Raw genomic sequence first — 22,936 nt, forward strand, 5'->3', positions numbered from 1 at the left:
GAGAAGCCTGTAATTTTCATCATAGGTACACGTCAACTATGACAGATAAAATGAGAAAAATAAATCCAGAAAATCACATTGTAGGATTTTTTATGAATTTATTTGCAAAATATGGTGGAAAATAAGTATTTGGTCAATAACAAAAGTTTGTCAATACTTTGTTATATACCCTTTGTTGGCAATGACACAGGTCAAACGTTTTCTGTAAGTCTTCACAAGGTTTTCACACACTGTTGCTGGTATTTTGGCCCATTCCTCCATGCAGATCTCCTCTAGAGCAGTGATGTTTTGGGGCTGTCGCTGGGCAACACAGACTTTCAACTCCCTCCAAAGATTTTCTATGGGGTTGAGATCTGGAGACTGGCTAGGCCACTCCAGGACCTTGAAATGCTTCTTACGAAGCCACTCCTTCGTTGCCCGGGCGGTGTGTTTGGGATCATTGTCATGCTGAAAGACCAAGCCACGTTTCATCTTCAATGCCCTTGCTGATGGAAGGAGGTTTTCACTCAAAATCTCACGATACATGGCCAAATTCATTCTTTCCTTTACACGGATCAGTCGTCCTGGTCCCTTTGCAGAAAAACAGCCCCAAAGCATGATGTTTCCACCCCCATGCTTCACAGTAGGTATGGTGTTATTTGGATGCAACTCAGCATTCTTTGTATTCCAAACACGACGAGTTCAGTTTTTACCAAAAAGTTCTATTTTGGTTTCATCTGACCATATGACATTCTCCCAATCCTCTTTTGGATCATCCAAATGCACTCTAGCAAACTTCAGACGGGCCTGGACATGTACTGGCTTAAGCAGGGGGACACATCTGGCACTGCAGGATTTGAGTCACTGGCGGCGTAGTGTGTTACTGATGGTAGGCTTTGTTACTTTGGTCCCAGCTCTCTGCAGGTCATTCACTAGGTCCCCCCGTGTGGTTCTGGGATTTTTGCTCACCATTCTTGTGATGATTTTGACCCCACGGGGTGAGATCTTGCGTGGAGCCCCAGATCGAGGGAGATTATCAGTGGTCTTGTATGTCTTCCATTTCCTAATAATTGCTCCCACAGTTGATTTCTTCAAACCAAAATGCTTACCTATTGCAGATTCAGTCTTCCCAGCCTGGTGCAGGTCTACAATTTTGTTTCTGGTGTCCTTTGACAGCTCTTTGGTCTTGGCCATAGTGGAGTTTGGAGTGTGACTGTTTGAGGTTGTGGACAGGTGTCTTTTATACTGATAACAAGTTCAAACAGGTGCCATTAATACAGGTAACGAGTGGAGGACAGAGGAGCCTCTTAAAGAAGAAGTTACAGGTCTGTGAGAGCCAGAAATCTTGCTTGTTTGTAGGTGACCAAATACTTATTTTCCACCATATTTTGCAAATAAATTCATAAAAAATCCTACAATGTGATTTTCTGGATTTATTTTTCTCATTTTATCTGTCATAGTTGACGTGTACCTATGATGAAAATTACAGGCTTCTCTCATCTTTTTTAAGTGGGAGAACTTGCACAATTGGTGGCTGACTAAATACTTTTTTTCCCCCACTGTAACAGGATGTCATCACTATCATAGCATGTCAAAATCACCTAACATGATGTCATCACTATCATAGCATGTCAATATCACCTAACAGGATGTCATCACTATCATAGCATGTAAAAATCACCTAACATGATGTCATCACTATCATAGCATGTCAATATGACCTAACAGGATGGCATCACTATCATAGCACGTCAATATAACCTAACAGGATGTCATCACTTCTAACAAAGCCGTTTCTCGTCTTCTTCCACTCTCCAGGGTTCTTCATTTAATGACAATAAGCACAAGTTAAGCTGGGAGGATGACATTTTCAACTCGCAGACCCAGAGCTAATACATTTTCATTATCCTTGTTGAAATAAATATCGGAGAGAGATCACAACAAATTCAGCACTGAGATTCGGCTGTGGGTAATGGCAGGCTCCCCTCTAATTCTACAGGGGGACGGGAGTTTGGGATGCGCCTCTGGTGCCGGCGGCAGGCTCGATTTTAATATCGTGGGGAAGCTCTAGAGCATACAAATGTGGCAGCGATACCCTCGAGGGAAACCAAGGCTTCAGTTACCCAGCGTTTCCCCCATAAATCAGCTGTAGTCCCGCCGGGGTATAGCCCCACTCAGGTCCCACTCAGACGGGAGACTGTTAAATAGCCTTCACTAGCACATTAGATGCTGCTGCCTATAGGCATAGATTATAAATCACTGGCCACTTTCATAAATGGAAAACTAGTCATTAATAATGTTTACATATCTTGCATTACTCATCTCATATGTATACACTGTATGCTATACTATTCTACTGTATCTCAGTCAATGCCACTCTGACATTGCTCGTCCATATATTTACAGTGGAAGTCGGAAGTTTACATACACCTTAGCCACCTTAGCCAGTTTTTCACAATTCCTGACATTTAATCGTAGTAAAAATTACCTGTCTTAGGTCAGTTAGGAACACCACTTTATTTTAAGAATGTGAAATGTCAGAATAACAGTAGAGAGAATGATTTATTTCAGCTTTTATTTCTTTCATCACATTCCCAGTGGGTCAGAAGTTTACATACAGTCAATTAGTATTTGGTAGCATTGCCTTTAAATTGTTTAACTTGGGTCAAACAGTTTCGGGTAGCCTTCCAAAAGCTTCCCACAATAAGTTGGGTGAATTTTGGCCCATTCGTCCTGACAGAGCTGGTGTAACTGAGTCAGGTTTGTAGGCCTCCTTGCTCGCACACGCTTTTTCAGTTCTGCCCACATATTTTCTATAGGATTGAGGTCAGGGCTTTGTGATGGCCACTCCAATACCTTGACTTTGTTGTCCTTAAGCCATTTTGCCACAACTTTGGAAGTATGCTTGGGGTCATTGTCCATTTGGAAGACCCATTTGCGACAAAGCTTTAACTTCTTGACTGATTTCTTGAGATGTTGCTCCAATATATCCACATAATTTTCCTTCCTCATGATGCCATCTATTTTGTGAAGTGCACCAGGCCCTCCTGCAGCAAAGCACCCCCACAGCATGATGCTGCCACCCCTGTGCTTCACTGTTGGGATGGTGTTCTCCGGCTTGCAAGCACCCCCCTTTTTCCTCCAAACATAACGATGGTCATTATGGCCAAACAGTTCTATTTTTGTTTCATCAGACCAGAGGACATTTCTCCAAAAAGTACGATATTTGTCCCCATGTGCAGTTGCAAACCGTAGTCTGGATTTTTTATGGCGGTTTTGGAGCAGTGGCTTCTTCCTTGCTGAGCGGCCTTTCAGGTTATGTCAATATAGGACTCGTTTTACTGTGGATATAGATACTTTTGTACCTGTTTCCTCCAGCATCTTCACAAGGTCCTTTGCTGTTGTTGTGGGATTGATTAGCACTTTTCGCACCAAAGTACGTTCATCTCTAGGAGACAGAACGCGTCTCCTTCCTGAGCGGTATAACGGCTGCGTGATCCCATGGTGTTTATACTTGCGTACTATTGTTTGTACAGATGAATGTGGTACTTTCAGGCATTTGGAAATTGCTCGCAAGGATGAACCAGACTTGTGGAGGTCTACAATAGTTTTTCTGAGGTCTTGGCTGATTTCTTTTGATTTTCCCATGATGTGTAGCAAAGAGGCACTGAGTTTGAAGGTAGGCCTTGAAATACATCCACAGGTACACCTCCAATTGACTAATATGATGTCAATTAGCCTATCAGAAGCTTCTAAAGCCATGACATCATTTTCTGGAATTTTCCAAGCTGTTTAAAGGCACAGTCAACTTAGTGTATGTAAACTTCTGACCCACTGGAATTGTGATACAGTGAATTATAAGTGAAATAATCTGTCTGTAAACAATTGTTGGAAAAATTACTTGTGTCATGCACAAAGTAGATGTCCTAACCAACTTGCCAAAACTATAGTTTGTTAAGAAGACATTTGTGGAGTGGTTGAAAAACGAGTTTTAATGACTCCAACCTAAGTGTATGTAAACTTCCGACTTCAACTGTATATATTCTTAATTCCATTGCTTTACTTAGATTTGTGTGTATTGGGTATATGTTGTGAAATTGTTAGATATTACTTGTTAGATATTACTGCACTCTCGGAGCTAGAAACTACAAGCATTTCGCTACACCCGCAATAATATCTGCTAAACACGTGTGTGTGACCAATACAATTTGATTTGATATACCACAGCCTCCTCAGGCCATATTGCTTAAGTAGAACACTGGCAGGTTCTATAGAAAACTGAGTGTTCTTGGTAGAATCATATTGAGTGATTTGGTTGATTACCTCAAGGCTTTAGTAGAACAGTGGTGTTTTGTAAGGCTCTAGGGGAGAAGCAATAGCTTTCATTTCCTCAGGAGCGCTATAGTACCGTTGAACCTTAAATTAACCCTGACCTTTTACGAAAGGAACCAAGGGGATTCATAAAACTTATTCAATAAACATTTTTTAGTCATTTTAGCAGAGCGACTTACAGTTAGTGAGTGCACACATTTTCATACTGGCGCCCCCGTGGGAAACGAACCCACAACCCTGGCGTTGCAAGCGCCATGCTCTACCAACTGAGCTACACGAGGCACTTGGATTAACAAAATGTGTTTCTAAAAATGGCCCTGTGCCCCTCTCTCGCAACAGCTAATTGGGATCCTTATAAAATACCAAATACAGAAAGCCTTAAATGTGTGTGTGATAATGTAATCGCATCATTACCGTGCTTGTACCACGGTCGGGTGCATCGGAGGCTTGGCTGCTGATGAGACAGAACCGTACAGTGTGCACATGGGTGTGTGTGTGTGTGTGTGTGTGTGTGTGTGTGTGTGTGTGTGTGTGTGTGTGTGTGTGTGTGTGTGTGTGTGTGTGTGTGTGTGTGTGTGTGTGTAAGAATGCAGGCAGGGCTGTCATGGCAAAGAGCCAAGTTGAAACCGGCACACTCCCCCTCCCCCTTCCCCTCCTCCATATTTCTATCCCCTTTACAAAATGGCCTTTTTTTTCCTTCTCCATCACTCCTTCCTGGTTTGTTGTTCGGGATTCTGACACAGAGCGGTTGACACACTACGACAAAAATGACTATCTAAATATGAACCTCCCCCAGCAGTCTTCAGTTTCAGAGCTCAAACTGTATAAAGAACAACCTGACCTGAAACAAACAAAAGACACATGTGGAACTGACTGGGACTAGAATACTGTAGGTCTCTAGGAGTAAATGGGGAGGGGGAGGGGGGGGGGGGGGGGGGGGGGTAATTGAGGGTTTAAATTGAGTGCCTATATATTACAACTGGGGAAACTGAGGTGTTTTTGCTGTCCCCTGTGGTAAAGCGAAAATATGAAATTACAACTCCTGAGTGGCGCAGTGGTCTAAGGCACTGCATCGCAGTGCTAACTGTGCCACTAGAGATCCTGGTTCGAATCCAGGCTCTGTCGCAGCCGGCCGCGACCGGGAGACTCATGGGCGGCGCACAATTGGCCCAGCGTCGTCCAGGGTAGGGGAGGGAATGGCCGGCAGGGATGTAGCTCAGTTGATAGAGCATGGCGTTTGCAATGCCAGGGTTGTGGGTTCGATTCCCACGGGGGGCCAGTATAAAAAAATATATATGTATTCACTAACTGTAAGTCGCTCTGGATAAGAGCGTCTGCTAAATGACTTAAATGTAAACAACTATTTTGTGAAGTTGGATTGAGAAGAAAACCTTAAAATAAAGTTAAAATAAACGCCTGTTCAATGTCAGAATGATAACTGTCAAAATGAGGTTCAGGTTAACCAACCTGGAGGTGAGGTCGTGTGGTCAGGAGAAACCTTCTGACCATTGGCGATAATATATAATTAGGACCAGGAGGTTTTCCTGACCACATTTCGCAACCAGGGAAAACTCCTGGTCCTTGATATAGAAAGAATATAAACACAGAGGTCCACTTTGACCAGAGCTGGTGGAACCCTCTGTGTCCTTGTAGGGTTTCCCATTAAGTGTTATTTTAGGAAGTCAAACACAAGCATATTTTCCTGCGTCTGAAATGACAGTGCAGCTGAGCAGAGGCCTCAGGTCAGACGGTGAATTAAACCAGAGAAACCACTACACAGCCGCTTATAAGTGTGCAATAAAATATTTAAATGCAACATGCACTTTAGAGCGAAACCCTTTAAGGGAAAAAAAAAGGAACATTTAACAAGATTACCTAATGACCTCTGTGTGTCACAGAGGGAAAATAAATAAAACAGTAACTTAAAGATACATTATGTAGAAATCACTGCGTCATTTCCTGGTTGCAAAATTTCAGTTTATGTGACAAAACAAGCAAGTATAGTGTAGAGAATCATTGTACCATCTAAACTGCTGTGAAATATATTTTCCATACTGAAAAATATTGTATTTTCAGCTGTTTGAAGCTGGTGTACAAAACCGAACGTAAAAGACGCAAAAATGAACGGGAAGCATAGAAATAGCGCACATAGAACAGATCTACCGCTGCTTACACTTGCTTTCAATGAGAATGACAGATCTATAACTCAAATATTTATGTGAATTTGGTCGGGTCGCCCAAAAAGTTACATATTGCATCTTTAAGACTTGAAGAAAACACATGAAGGGGTTTTACTACAGGGACAAATGAGAGACAGTTAGTACACAAAGTAGAGCCTGTGTGGACTATATTTAATTTCCAACGTTGGGTATTAAAATGCCACATTGTGAGGAGTTTGGTCGTAAATAGAATGCATTGATGCTAAAGAATGTAGCCAGTCGGTCACACGGTGGATTTAGTGGGCTGTAAAAACAATTATCCATGGACCAATTAAACCGTCTTGGTCTCCAATCGGTGATGTAACAGATAGTTGTACTGAACCTGATGTGGTTATTTGTTTATGTTCTCTTCAGGATACTCCCTAACCCCTAACCCCTAACCCTAACCCCTAACCCTAACCCCTAACCCCTAACCCTAAACCTAACGCTAAACCTAACCCCTAAACCTAAACCTAACCCTAACCCTAACCCTAACCCCTAACCCTAAAACTTAACCCTAACCCCTAACCCTAAACCTAACCCTAACCCTAACTCCTAACCCTAAACCTAACACTAACCTTCCCCCTAACCCTAATCCGTAACCCTAACCCAAACCTAACTCCTAACCCTAAACCTAACCCCTAACCCTAAACCCTAACCCTAAACCTTAACCATAAACCTAACCCCTAACCCTAAACCTTAACCATAAACCTAACCCCTAACGCTAAACCTAACCCTAACCCTAAACATTAACCCTAAACCTAACCCCTAACCCTAAACCGTAACCCTACACCTAACCCCTAACCCTAAACCTTAACCATAAACCTAAACCTTAACCCTAAACCTAACCCCTAACCCTAACACTAACCCTAAACGTTAACCATGAACCTAAACCTTAACCCTAAACCTTAACCCTAAACCTAACTCCTAACCCTAAACATTAACCCTAAACCTAACCCCTAACCCTAACCCCTAACCCTAAACCTAACCCTAAACCTAACCCCTAACGCTAACCCTAACCCTAACCCTAAACCTAAACCTAACCCTAAACCATAACCCTAAACCTTAACCATAAATCCAACCCTTAAACCTAAACCTAACCCTAACCCCTAACCCTAACCCTAACCCTAAACCTAACCCCTAACCCTAACTCTAAACCTAACCCCTAACCCTAAACCTTAACCATAAACCTAACCCCTAACCCTAAACCTTAACCATAAACCTAACCCCTAACCGCTAACCCTAAACCTAAACCTAACCCTAACCCTAACCCTAAACCTTAACCCTAAAACGAACCCTTAACCCTAAACCTTAACCATAAACCTTAACCCCAAACCTAACCCCTAACCCTAACCCTAACACTAACCCTAAACGTTAACCATGAACCTAAACCTTAACCCTAAACCTTAACCCTAAACCTCTTACCCTAAACCTTAACCCTAAACCTAACCCCTAACCCTAAACCTTAACCATAAACCTAACCCCTAACCTAACCCCTAACCCTAACCCTAACACTAACCCTAAACGTTAACCATGAACCTAAACCTTAACCCTAAACCTTAACCCTAAACCTCTTACCCTAAACCTTAACCCTAAACCTAACCCCTAACCCTAAACCTTAACCATAAACCTAACCCCTAACCCTAAACCTAACCCTAACCCTAACCCTAACCCTAACTCCTAACCCTAAACCTAACACTAACCTTCCCCCTAACCCTAATCCGTAACCCTAACCCAAACCTAACTCCTAACCCTAAACCTAACCCCTAACCCTAAACCTAACCCCTAACCCTAAACTTCACCCTAACCCTAACCCTAACCTTCACTCTAACCCTAACCCCTAACCCTAACCCCTAACCCTAAACCTAACTCCTAACCCTAAACCTAACCCTAACCATAACCTTCACCCTAACCCTAACCCTAACCCCTAACCCTAAACCTAACCCCTAATCCTAAACCTAACCCTAACCCTAACCTTCACCCTAACCCTAACTCCTAACCCTGAACCTAACCCTAACCATAACCTTCACCCTAACCCTAACCCCTAACCCTAAACCTAACCCTAAACCTAACCTTCACCCTAACCCTAACACGTAACCCTAACCCAAAACTAACTCCTAACCCTAATCCTAAACATAATGCTTACCCTAATTGTAACCCTAACCCTAATTTTAACCATAAACCTAACCCCTAAGCTTAAAATAACCTTTGTCCTCATGGGGACGTAGGAAATGTCCTCACAAGGGAGAATTTACCTTGTTTTACTGGGATAGAAGAACCAACCAACACACACACACACACACACACACACACACACACACACACACTCACACACACACACACACACACACACACACACACACACACACACACACACACACACACACACACACACACACACACACACACACACTGCAACTCTCTAATGATGTGTTATGCTGTGAGGGGTGTTAAAAGTGAAGGTCAATACACCACTATTAAATAGACACGTCTTCTCAGATCCTCCTAGACCAGACCTTGTGTCTGGCATGGTGATGAGATGACACTGTTTACTGACATGTTTAACTATTTTTTATAACTTCAACATCTTAATAATATGTCTGTAGGTTAGAGCTCCTGATTAACTGTAAAATCCACAATCTGAATGAACTGTGCTTAGAACAAATGGAGGATTAACTTTTGTTCAAAGTCTGACTCAAAGGTTCCTTGCAGAATCCGAAGTTGTGTGATTAGTTCTGTTCTAAATTCTGTCTGTCAGTTTTAAGCTGTCCGGCTTCAAATCCTAATCATCTATAAAACGTTTTTCTTAGAAAGAAAACCGCACTCAAAAGAAGGGACAACGTATACAATTCAGCCTTTTAAAATATCACCAGGGAGAGTTGCTGTACAGTAGCAGTTAGTTTGGCTGAGCAAAAGGAAAAACCACCACCCTTTTGGGTTGAGTCTTTCATGTGTGTTAGAGTGGCACTCCCTGCTCTGAGCAACCCACAGGCACCAGACCCTAAAGGGCCAAGCAGAACAGTAGAGGCTGCCCAATAATACTAGATACTGCCCAATGATACTAGATACTGCCCAATGATACTGCCCAATAATACTAGATACTGCCCAATGATACTTCCCAATGATACTAGATACTGCCCAATGATACTGCCCAATAATACTAGATACTGCCCAATGATACTGCCCAATAATACTAGATACTGCCCAATGATACTTCCCAATGATACTGCTCACTGATACTGTCCATGATCCTGTCCAATAATACTAGACACTGCCCAATGATACTAGATACTGCCCAATGATACTGCCCAATAATACTAGATACTGCCCAATGATACTGCCCAATAATACTAGATACTGCCCAATGATACTTCCCAATGATACTGCTCACTGATACTGTCCATGATCCTGTCCAATAATACTAGACACTGCCCAATGATACTAGATACTGCCCAATGATACTGCCCAATGTTACTAGATACTGCCCAATGATACTGCCCAATGATACTGCCCAATGTTACTAGATACTGCCCAATTATACTTCCCAATGATACTAGATACTTTCCAATGATATTGCCCAATGATACTAGATACTGCCCAATGATACTGCCCAATGACATTGTCCAATGATACTAGATAATTCCCAATGATACTGCTCAATGATACTGTCCATGATCCTGTCCAATGATACTAGATACTGTCCAATGATACCAGATACTGCCCAATGATACTGCCCAATGGTAATAGATACTGCCCAATGATACTTCCCAATGTTACTAGATACTGCCCAGTGATACTGCCCAATGATACTAGATACTGCCCAATGATACTGCCCAATGATACTTCCCAATGATACTGCCCAATGACACTGCCAAATGATAGTAGATACTGCCCAATAATTCTGCCCAATGATACTGCCCAATGATAACATATACTGTCCAATGACACTAGATACTGCCCAATGATACTGTCCAATGATACTAGATATTGTCCAAAGATACTGCCCAATGATACTGCCTAATGATACTGCCCAATGATACTGCCCAATGATACTGCCCAATGGTAATAGATACTGCCCAATGATACTTCCCAATGTTACTAGATACTGACCAATGATACTGCCCAATGATACTAGATACTGCCCCATGATACTGCCAAATGATACTGCCCAATGACACTGCCCAATGATACTAGATACTGCCCAATGATACTGCCCAATGATACTTCCCAATGATACTGCCAAATGACACTGCCCAGTGATACTAAATACTGCCCAATGATACTGCCCAATGATACTAGATATTGTCCAATGATACTGCCCAATGATACTGCCCAATGATAACATGTACTGTCCAATGACACTAGATACTGCCCAATTATACTGCCCAATGATACTAGATATTGTCCAATGATACTGCCCAATGATAATGCCAAATTATACTGCCCAATGATACTTCCCAATGATGATTCCCAATGATACTGCCCAATGACACTGCCCAATGATACTGCCCAATTATACTTCCCAATGTCACTAGAGACTGCCCAATGATACTTCCCAATGATACTAGATACTTCCCAATGATACTGCCCAATGATACTAGATACTGCCCAATGATACTTCCCAATGATACTGCCCAATAACACTATCCAATGATACTAGATACTTCCCAATGATACTGCTCAATGATTTTGTCCATGATCCTGACCAATGATACTAGATACTGTCCAATGATACCAGATACTGCCCAATGATACTGCCCAATGGTAATAGATACTGCCCAATGATACTTCCCAATGTTACTAGATACTGCCCAATGATACTGCCCAATGATACTAGATACTGCCCAATGATACTGCCCAATGATACTTCCCAATGATACTGCCCAATGACACTGCCAAATGATAGTAGATACTGCCCAATAATACTGCCCAATGTTACTAGATACTGCCAAGTGATACTGCCCAATGATACCGCACAATGTCACTAGATACTGCCCAATGATACTTCCCAATGATACTAGATACTTCCCAATGATACTGCCCAATGGTAATAGATACTGCCCAATGATACTTCCCAATGTTACTAGATACTGCCCAATGATAATGCCCAATGATACTAGAAACTGCCCAATGATACTGCCCAATGATACTAGATGTTGTCCAATGATACTGCCCAATAATACTGCCCAATGATACTGCCCAATGGTAATAGATACTGCCCAATGACACTGCCCAATGTTACTAGATACTGCCCAATGATACTGCCCAATGATACTAGATACTGCCCAATGATACTGCCCAATGATACTGCCCAATGATACTGCCCAATGACACTGCCCAATGATAATAGATACTGCCCAATGATACTTCCCAATGATACTGCCCAATGATACTTCCCAATGACACTGCCCAATGATACTAGATACTGCCCAATGATACTGCCCAATCATACTGCCCAATGATAACATATACTGTCCAATGACACTAGATACTGCCCCCCAATGATACTGCCCAATGATACTAGATATTGTCCAATGATACTGCCCAATGGTACTGCCCAATGATACTTCCCAATGATACTGCCCAATGATACCGCCCAATGTTACTAGATACTGCCCACTGATACTGCCCAATGATACTGTCCAATGATACCGCCCAATGTCACTAGATACTGCCCAGTGATACTGCCCAATGATACTTCCCAATGATACTGCCTAATGATACTGCCCAATGATACTTCCCAATGATACCGCCCAATGTTACTAGATACTACCCAGTTATACTCCCCAATGATACTGCCCAATGATACCGCCCAATGTCACTAGATACTGCCCAGTGATACTGCCCAATGATACTGCCCAATGATACCGCCCAATGTCACTAGATACTGCCCAGTGAAACTGCCCAATGATACTGCCCAATGATACTGCCTAATGGTAATAGATACTGCCCAATGATACTTCCCAATGTTACTAGATATTGCACAATGATACTGCCCAATGATACTAGACACTTCCCAATGATACTTCCCAATGATACTGCCCAATGATACTTCCCAATAATACTGCCCAATGACACTGCCCAATGATACTAGATTCTGCCCAATGATACTGCTGAATGATACTGTCCATGATCCTGTCCAATGATGCTAGATACTGTCCAATGATACCAGATACTGCCCAATGATACTGCCCAATGATACTGCCCAATTGTAATAGATACTGCCCAATGATACTTCCCAATGTTACTAGATACTGCCCAATGATACTGCCCAATGATACTAGATACTGCCCAATGATACTGCCCAATGACACTGCCCAATGATACTAGATACTGCCAAATGATACTGCCCAATGATACTTCCCAATGATACTGCCCAATGACACTGCCCAATGATACCAGATACTGCCCAATGATACTGCCCAATGATACTGCCCAATGATACTGCCCAATGATACTTCCCAATGATACTGCCCAATGATGCTGCCCAATGACACTTCCCAATGTTACTAGATACTGCCCAATGACACTGCCCAATGATACTAGATACTTCCCAATGATACTGCTCAATGATACTGTCCATGATCCTGTCCAATGATACTAGATACTGTCCAATGATACCAGATACTGCCAATGATATTGACCAATTGTAATAGATACTGCCCAATAATTCTTCCCAATGTTACTAGATACTGCCCAATGATACTGACCAATGATACTGCCCAATGATACTTCCCAATGACACTGCCCAATGATACTAGATACTGCCAAATGATACCATATGCTGTCCAATGACACTAGATACTGCCCAATGATACTGCCCAATGATAATTCCCAATGATACTGCCCAATGATACTGCCCAATGATACTTCCCAATGATACTGCCCAATGATACTGCCCAATGATACTGCTCAATGACACTGCCCAATGATACTATATAATGTCCAATGATACTGCCCAATGATACTGCCCAATGATAATTCCCAATGATACTGCCTAATGATACTGCCCAATGATACTTCCCAATGATACTGCCCAATGATACTGCCCAATGATACTGTTCAATGACACTGCCCAATGACACTGCCCAATGATACTATATAATGTCCAATGATACTGCACAATGATACTTCCCAATGATACTGTCCAATGATACAATATACTGTCCAATGATACTTCCCAATGTTACTGTCCAATGATACTTCCCAATGATACTGCCCATGATACTGCTCAATGATACTAGATATTGTCCAATGATACTGCCCAATGATACTGCCTAATGATACTGCCCAATGATACTGCCCAATGATACTGCCCAATGATACTGCACAATGATACTGCCCAATGACACTGCCCAATGATACTGCCCAATGATACTGCCCCATGATACTGTCCAATGATACTTCTCAATGATACTGCCCAATGATACTTCCCAATGATACTTCCCAATGATACTGCCCAATGATACTGCCCAATGATACTGCTCAATGATACTGCCCAATGATACTATATAATGTCCAATGATACTGCCCAATGATACTTCCCAATGATACTGTCCAATGATACAATATACTGTCCAATAATACTTCCCAATGATACTGCCCAATGATACTGCCCAATGATAGTAGATATTGTCCAATGATACTGCCCAATGATACTGCCTAATGATACTGCCTAATGATACTGCCCAATGATACTGCCCAATGATACTTCCCAATGATACTGCCCAATGATACTGCCCAATTATACTTCCAAATGATACTGCCCAATGATACTTCCCAATGATACTGCCCAGTGATACTGCCCAATGATACTTCCAAATGATACTGCCCAATGATACTGCCCCATGATACTGCCCAATGATACTGCTCAATGACACTGCCCAATGATACTATATAATGTCCAATGATACTGCCCAATGATACTTCTCAATGATACTGCCTAATGATACTGCCCAATGATACTTCCCAATGATACTGCCCAATGATACTGCCCAATGATACTGCCCAATGACACTGCCCAATGATACTATATAATGACCAATGATACTTCCCAATGATACTTCCCAATGATACTGTCCAATGATACAAGATACTGTCCAATGATACTTCCCAATGATACTGCCCAATGATACTGCCCAATGATACTGCCCAATGATACTGTCCAATGATACTGCCCAATGATACTTCCCAATGATACTGCCCAATGATACTTCCCAATGATACTGTCCAATGATACAAGATACTGTCCAATAATACTTCCCAATGATACTGCCCAATGATACTGCCCAATGATAGTAGATATTGTCCAATGATACTGCCCAATGATACTGCCTAATGATACTGCCTAATGATACTGCCCAATGATACTGCCCAATGATACTTCCCAATGATACTGCCCAATGATACTGCCCAATTATACTTCCAAATGATACTGCCCAATGATACTTCCCAATGATACTGCCCAGTGATACTGCCCAATGATACTTCCAAATGATACTGCCCAATGATACTGCCCCATGATACTGCCCAATGATACTGCTCAATGACACTGCCCAATGATACTATATAATGTCCAATGATACTGCCCAATGATACTTCTCAATGATACTGCCTAATGATACTGCCCAATGATACTTCCCAATGATACTGCCCAATGATACTGCCCAATGATACTGCCCAATGACACTGCCCAATGATACTATATAATGTCCAATGATACTTCCCAATGATACTTCCCAATGATACTGTCCAATGATACAAGATACTGTCCAATGATACTTCCCAATGATACTGCCCAATGATACTGCCCAATGATACTGCCCAATGATACTGCCCAATGATACTGCCCAATGATACTGCCCAATGATACTGCCCAATGATACTGCCCAATGATACTGCCCAATGATACTAGATACTGCCCAGTGCTTGAGGCGTCACTACAGACCCCCTGGTTCGATTCCAGGCTGTATCACAAACGGCCGTGATTGGGAGTCCCATAGGGCGGCGCACAATTGGCCCAGTGTCGTCCGGGTTTGGCCGGTGTAGGCCGTCATTGTAAATAAGAATTTGTTCTTAACTGACTTGCCTAGTTAAATAAAGGTAAAATAAAAAATACATAAATAAATGCTGCCCAATGATATTGCCCAATAATACTGCCCAATGATTTAAACATATTTAAGGAGTAATTTTATAAACTATCCCAGATATCCAGTTATGGCTTTAGATTGAATATGGTCCTTGGAGACATGGACGACATGTGAGTGTACAGATGTGTGTCCAAACTGGAGGGGCCCAGCATGGCTATCCCAGTCACAGGCCCAGCATGGCTATCCCAGTCACAGGCCCAGCATGGCTATCCCAGTCACAGGCCCAGCATGGCTATCCCAGTCACAGGCCCAGCATGGCTATCCCAGTCACAGGCCCAGCATGGCTATCCCAGTCACAGGCCCAGCATGGCTATCCCAGTCACAGGCCCAGCATGGCTATCCCAGTCACAGGCCCAGCATGGCTATCCCAGTCACAGGCCCAGCATGGCTATCCCAGTCACAGGCCCAGCATGGCTATCCCAGTCACAGTGCGTCGGCCATAAGAACAGCCTAACCCTCCAGGGACCTACAGTGCCTTCAGAAAGTATTCATACCCCTTGACTTATTCCACATGTTGTTGTGTTACAGCCTGAATTCAAAATGGATTCAATATTATAATTGTTTCTCACCCATCTACACACAATACTCCATAATGACAAAGTGAAAACATGTTTTTAGAAATGTTTGCACATTTATTGAAAATTAAATACAGAAATATTCTCATTTACATAAGTATTCACACCCCTGAGTCAATACATGTTAGAATCACCTTTGGCAGAGATTAGAGCTTTGAGTATTTCTGGATAAGTCTCTAAGAGCTTTGCACACCTGGATTGTACAATATTTGCACATTATTATTTAAAAAAAATATTTAACCTCTTTACAGTTGGTTGTTGATCATTGCTAAACAGCCATTTTCAAGCCAATTTAAGTCACAACTGTAACTAGGCCACTCAGGAACATTCAATGTCATCTTGGTAAGCAACTCCAGTGTATATTTGGCCTTGTGTTTTAGGTTATTTTACTGCTGAAAGGTGAATTTGTCTCCCAGTGTCTGTTGGAAAGCAGACTGAACCAGGTTTTCCTCCAGCATTTTGCCTGTGCTTAGCTTTATTCCATTTATTTTATCCTAAAAACTCCCTAGTCCTTGCCGATGACAAGCATACCCATAACATGATGCAGACACCTAGAGTGGCTTGCGAAAGAATTCACCCCCCTTGGCATTTTGTTGCCTTACAACCTGGAATTAAAATTGATTTTTGGGGGGGTTTGTATAATTTGATTTACACAACATGCCAACTACTTTGAAGATGCACATTTTTTTATTATTGTGAAACAAACAAGAAATAATACAAAAAAACGGAAAACTTGAGCGTGCATAACTATTCACCCCCGCAAAGTCAATACTTTGTAGAGCCACCTTTTGCAGCAATTACAGCTGCAAGTCTCTTGGGGTATGTCTCTATAAGCTTGGCACATCTAACCACTGGGATTTTTGCCCATTCTTCAAGGCAAAACTGCTCAAGGTCCTTCAAGTTGGATGAGTTCCACTGGTTTACAGCAATTTTTAAGTCATACCACATATTCTCAATTTGATTGAGGTCTGGGCTTTGACTAGGCCATTCCAAGACATTTAAATGTTTCCCCTTAAACCACTCAAGTGTTGTTTTAGCAGTATGCGTAGGGTCATTGTCCTGCTGGAAGGTGAACCTCCGTCCCAGTCTCAAATCTCTGGAAGACTGAAACAGGTTTCCCTCAAGAATGTCCCTGTATTTAGCGCCATCCATCATTCCTTCAATTCTGACCAATTTCCCAGTCCCTAACGATGAAAAACATCCCCACAGCATGATGCTGCCACCACCATGCTTCACGGTGGGGATGGTGTTCTCGGGTTGATGAGAGGTGTTGGGTTTGCGCCAGACATAGCGTTTTCCTTGATGGCAAAAAGCTCAATTTTAGTCTCATCTGACCAGAGTACCTTCTTCCATATGTTTGGGTATGTGTGTGTGTGCACGTTTGTGCCTGTGTTCTACAGTATTATACTATACATTATACAACATTCCCCCCCCACTTCTCCTCTACCCCATCCCCTCTTCTCCTCTACCCCATCCCCTCTTCTCCTCTACCCCATCCCCTCTTCCCCTCTACCCCATCCCCTCTTCTCCTCTTCTCCTCTACCCCATCCCCTCTTCTCCTCTTCTCCTCTACCCCATCCCCTCCTCCTCTTCTCCTCTTCTCCTCTACCCCATCCCCTCTTCTCCTCTACCCCATCCCCTCTTCTCCTCTTCTCCTCTACCCCATCCCCTCTTCCCCTCTTCTCCTCTACCCCATCGCCTCTTCTCCTCTACCCCATCCCCTCTTCTCCTCTACCCCATCCCCTCTTCTCCTCTACCCCATCCCCTCTTCTCCTCTACCCCATCGCCTCTTCTCCTCTACCCCATCGCCTCTTCTCCTCTACCCCATCCCCTCTTCTCCTCTACCCCATCCCCTCTTCTCCTCTTCTCCTCTACCCCATCCCCTCTTCTCCTCTACCCCATCCCCTCTTCTCCTCTACCCCATCCCCTCTTCTCCTCTTCTCCTCTACCCCATCCCCTCTTCTCCTCTACCCCATCGCCTCTTCTCCTCTACCCCATCCCCTCTTCTCCTCTACCCCATCCCCTCTTCTCCTCTACCCCATCCCCTCTTCTCCTCTACCCCATCCCCTCTTCTCCTCTACCCCATCCCCTCTTCTCCTCTACCCCATCCCCTCTTCTCCTATACCCCATCCCCTCTTCTCCTCTTCTCCTCAACCCCATCCCCTCTTCTTCTCTTCTCCTCTACCCCATCCCCTCTTCTCCTCTACCCCATCCCCTCTTCTCCTCTACCCCATCCCCTCTTCTCCTCTACCCCATCCCCTCTTCTCCTCTACCCCATCCCCTCTTCTCCTCTACCCCATCCCCTCTTCTCCTATTCCCCATCCCCTCTTCTACTCTTCTCCTCAACCCCATCCCCTCTTCTCCTCTTCTCCTCTACCCCATCCCCTCTTATCCTCTTCTCCTCTACCCCATCCCCTCTTCTCCTCTACCCCATCCCCTCTTCTCCTCTACCCCATCCCCTCTTATCCTCTTCTCCTCTTCTCCTCAACCCCATCCCCTCTTCCCCTCTTCTCCTATACCCCATCCCCTCTTCTCCTCTTCTCCTCAACCCCATCCCCTCTTCCCCTCTTCTCCTCTACCCCATCCCCTCTTCCCCTCTACCCCATCCCCTCTTATCCTCTTCTCCTCTACCCCATCCCCTCTTCTCCTCTACCCCATCCCCTCTTATCCTCTTCTCCTATACCCCATCCCCTCTTCAAAAATTGATTTTTGGGGGGGTTTGTATAATTTGATTTACACAACATGCCAACTACTTTGAAGATGCACATTTTTTTATTATTGTGAAACAAACAAGAAATAATACAAAAAAACGGAAAACTTGAGCGTGCATAACTATTCACCCCCGCAAAGTCAATACTTTGTAGAGCCACCTTTTGCAGCAATTACAGCTGCAAGTCTCTTGGGGTATGTCTCTATAAGCTTGGCACATCTAACCACTGGGATTTTTGCCCATTCTTCAAGGCAAAACTGCTCAAGGTCCTTCAAGTTGGATGAGTTCCACTGGTTTACAGCAATTTTTAAGTCATACCACATATTCTCAATTTGATTGAGGTCTGGGCTTTGACTAGGCCATTCCAAGACATTTAAATGTTTCCCCTTAAACCACTCAAGTGTTGTTTTAGCAGTATGCGTAGGGTCATTGTCCTGCTGGAAGGTGAACCTCCGTCCCAGTCTCAAATCTCTGGAAGACTGAAACAGGTTTCCCTCAAGAATGTCCCTGTATTTAGCGCCATCCATCATTCCTTCAATTCTGACCAATTTCCCAGTCCCTAACGATGAAAAACATCCCCACAGCATGATGCTGCCACCACCATGCTTCACGGTGGGGATGGTGTTCTCGGGTTGATGAGAGGTGTTGGGTTTGCGCCAGACATAGCGTTTTCCTTGATGGCAAAAAGCTCAATTTTAGTCTCATCTGACCAGAGTACCTTCTTCCATATGTTTGGGTATGTGTGTGTGTGCACGTTTGTGCCTGTGTTCTACAGTATTATACTATACATTATACAACATTCCCCCCCCACTTCTCCTCTACCCCATCCCCTCTTCTCCTCTACCCCATCCCCTCTTCTCCTCTACCCCATCCCCTCTTCCCCTCTACCCCATCCCCTCTTCTCCTCTTCTCCTCTACCCCATCCCCTCTTCTCCTCTTCTCCTCTACCCCATCCCCTCCTCCTCTTCTCCTCTTCTCCTCTACCCCATCCCCTCTTCTCCTCTACCCCATCCCCTCTTCTCCTCTTCTCCTCTACCCCATCCCCTCTTCCCCTCTTCTCCTCTACCCCATCGCCTCTTCTCCTCTACCCCATCCCCTCTTCTCCTCTACCCCATCCCCTCTTCTCCTCTACCCCATCCCCTCTTCTCCTCTACCCCATCGCCTCTTCTCCTCTACCCCATCCCCTCTTCTCCTCTACCCCATCCCCTCTTCTCCTCTACCCCATCCCCTCTTCTCCTCTTCTCCTCTACCCCATCCCCTCTTCTCCTCTACCCCATCCCCTCTTCTCCTCTACCCCATCCCCTCTTCTCCTCTTCTCCTCTACCCCATCCCCTCTTCTCCTCTACCCCATCGCCTCTTCTCCTCTACCCCATCCCCTCTTCTCCTCTACCCCATCCCCTCTTCTCCTCTACCCCATCCCCTCTTCTCCTCTACCCCATCCCCTCTTCTCCTCTACCCCATCCCCTCTTCTCCTCTACCCCATCCCCTCTTCTCCTATACCCCATCCCCTCTTCTCCTCTTCTCCTCAACCCCATCCCCTCTTCTTCTCTTCTCCTCTACCCCATCCCCTCTTCTCCTCTACCCCATCCCCTCTTCTCCTCTACCCCATCCCCTCTTCTCCTCTACCCCATCCCCTCTTCTCCTCTACCCCATCCCCTCTTCTCCTCTACCCCATCCCCTCTTCTCCTATTCCCCATCCCCTCTTCTACTCTTCTCCTCAACCCCATCCCCTCTTCTCCTCTTCTCCTCTACCCCATCCCCTCTTATCCTCTTCTCCTCTACCCCATCCCCTCTTCTCCTCTACCCCATCCCCTCTTCTCCTCTACCCCATCCCCTCTTATCCTCTTCTCCTCTTCTCCTCAACCCCATCCCCTCTTCCCCTCTTCTCCTATACCCCATCCCCTCTTCTCCTCTTCTCCTCAACCCCATCCCCTCTTCCCCTCTTCTCCTCTACCCCATCCCCTCTTCCCCTCTACCCCATCCCCTCTTATCCTCTTCTCCTCTACCCCATCCCCTCTTCTCCTCTACCCCATCCCCTCTTATCCTCTTCTCCTATACCCCATCCCCTCTTCTCCTCTTCTCCTCTACCCCATCCCCTCTTCTCCTCTTCTCCTCTACCCCATCCCCTCTTCTCCTCTACCCCATCTCCTCTTCTCCTCTACCCCATCCCCTCTTCTCCTCTTCTCCTCGACCCCATCCCCTCTTCCCCTCTCTCTATCTGTGTTCAGCGTGCATGTCTGATAAGTAACCAAAATGTCTCCATGCTTTATTAACGCACTACATTATTAACACCACTGCAGAAGGCACTGAGTTAATGGACCGTACAGGAACATTAGCTCACCGCACGCACAATTAAATATACTTAGGTAATGTCAGTGCTAGAACAGCTTTCCTGATACCCCATGGTTGGGCGCTAGCAGGGTCGCCTGAGGTCAACCACCACGGAGACACACAGAGGACAGTAGATCAGATTAGCCAGACCATTAGTCAGCGTCATCATGCTCAATAGACTCTGAGTGCTGAGAGGTAGCCCAACTAGCCATGAGCTAACAGGAGAAGTGCGGTGTGTGTGTGTGTGTGTGTGTGTGTGTGTGTGTGTGTGTGTGTGTGTGTGTGTGTGTGCTTGTGTGTGGTGACCTTGTCCTTTCGCTCAATTACACCCTAGACAGAGAGCTGTATGATTAGCTGAATCCATCTCTGCTGGGATGGAATGGGCGCAGTGGCATTTGGCTGATATGTTATTGGTGGTCCTCTGGTGAAGTTTTAAAGTATTATTTATGGCTAAACTACTCCATACAAATTTTTTTTTAATGCAGAAAATATGAAAACTTCTATTAGGTTAAAGGAAACACTGAACAAAAAAATAATCCAAATTAATTCAGAAATATGAACTTCCACGACGGATAACTGCAAAGGACAGAAACAAAAATGTGCGGAGAGGGCATGAATGTGGGGATGACTGTGTGTGTGTGTGTGTGTGTGACCTACCTGTGTGTGAGATAAGGGGGTGTTCCGCCCGGTGACAGGGTGACTCAGGCAGCAGCACCGGCCCTCTCCTGCCGACCACACCCCCAGTCTGCAGGACTAGAATGCACTGCAGAAGCAGCACAACATGCTGGGTAAGGGAGGAGCGACCCACCGAGGGTGGAGCCATGGGGAGGTGGGGTGTTGCTCACTTCCTGTTGGGCCGTGAGCCAATCGCATCGGAGAGACACACCTGTAGAGAGAGAGAGGCAACGTAAGTTTGTTTAGTTTGCATGCCAAAAATGATTTTTGAGAAGGTGAAGAGGAGAGAGGGAGAGAAGGTGAAGAGGAGAGAGGGAGAGAAGGTGAAGAGGAGAGAGGGAGAGAAGGTGAAGAGGAGAGAGGGAGAGAAGGTGAAGAGGAGAGAGGGAGAGAAGGTGAAGAGGAGAGAGGGAGAGAAGGTGAAGAGGAGAGAGGGAGAGAAGGTGAAGATAAAGAGAGGGAGAGAAGGTGAAGAGGAGAGAGGGAGAGAAGGTGAAGAGGAGAGAGGGAGAGAAGGTGAAGAGGAGAGAGGGAGAGAAGGTGAAGAGGAGAGAGGGAGAGAAGGTGAAGAGGAGAGAGGGAGAGAAGCTGAAGAGGAGAGAGGGAGAGAAGGTGAAGAGGAGAGAGGGAGAGAAGGTGAAGAGGAGAGAGGGAGAGAAGGTGAAGATAAAGAGAGGGAGAGAAGGTGAAGAGGAGAGAGGGAGAGAAGGTGAAGAGGAGAGAGGGAGAGAAGGTGAAGAGGAGAGAGGGAGAGAAGGTGAAGAGGAGAGAGGGAGAGAAGGTGAAGATAAAGAGAGGGAGAGAAGGTGAAGAGGAGAGAGGGAGAGAAGGTGAAGAGGAGAGAGGGAGAGAAGGTGAAGAGGAGAGAGGGAGAGAAGGTGAAGAGGAGAGAGGGAGAGAAGCTGAAGAGGAGAGAGGGAGAGAAGGTGAAGAGGAGAGAGGGAGAGAAGGTGAAGAAGAGAGAGGGAGAGAAGGTGAAGAGGAGAG

At 44.6% G+C, this 22,936-nt stretch overlaps 1 long non-coding RNA gene across 1 annotated transcript in view; it reads right to left on the reverse strand.

The window, feature by feature from the left end:
* Positions 1–22,155, reverse strand: part of LOC311121459 — a 29,619-nt gene extending 7,464 nt beyond the window's left edge. The window contains exon 1 of the long non-coding RNA XR_014612282.1: positions 21,932–22,155. This is a non-coding gene — a long non-coding RNA (uncharacterized lncRNA). The remainder of the gene's footprint in view (positions 1–21,931) is intronic.
* Positions 22,156–22,936: the final 781 nt, after the last annotated feature.

Source organism: Coregonus lavaretus (genome assembly GCF_964263955.1).
Source record: "Coregonus lavaretus genome assembly, contig: HAP1_SCAFFOLD_5487, whole genome shotgun sequence".
In the NCBI taxonomy this organism is placed as follows: Eukaryota; Metazoa; Chordata; class Actinopteri; order Salmoniformes; family Salmonidae; genus Coregonus; species Coregonus lavaretus.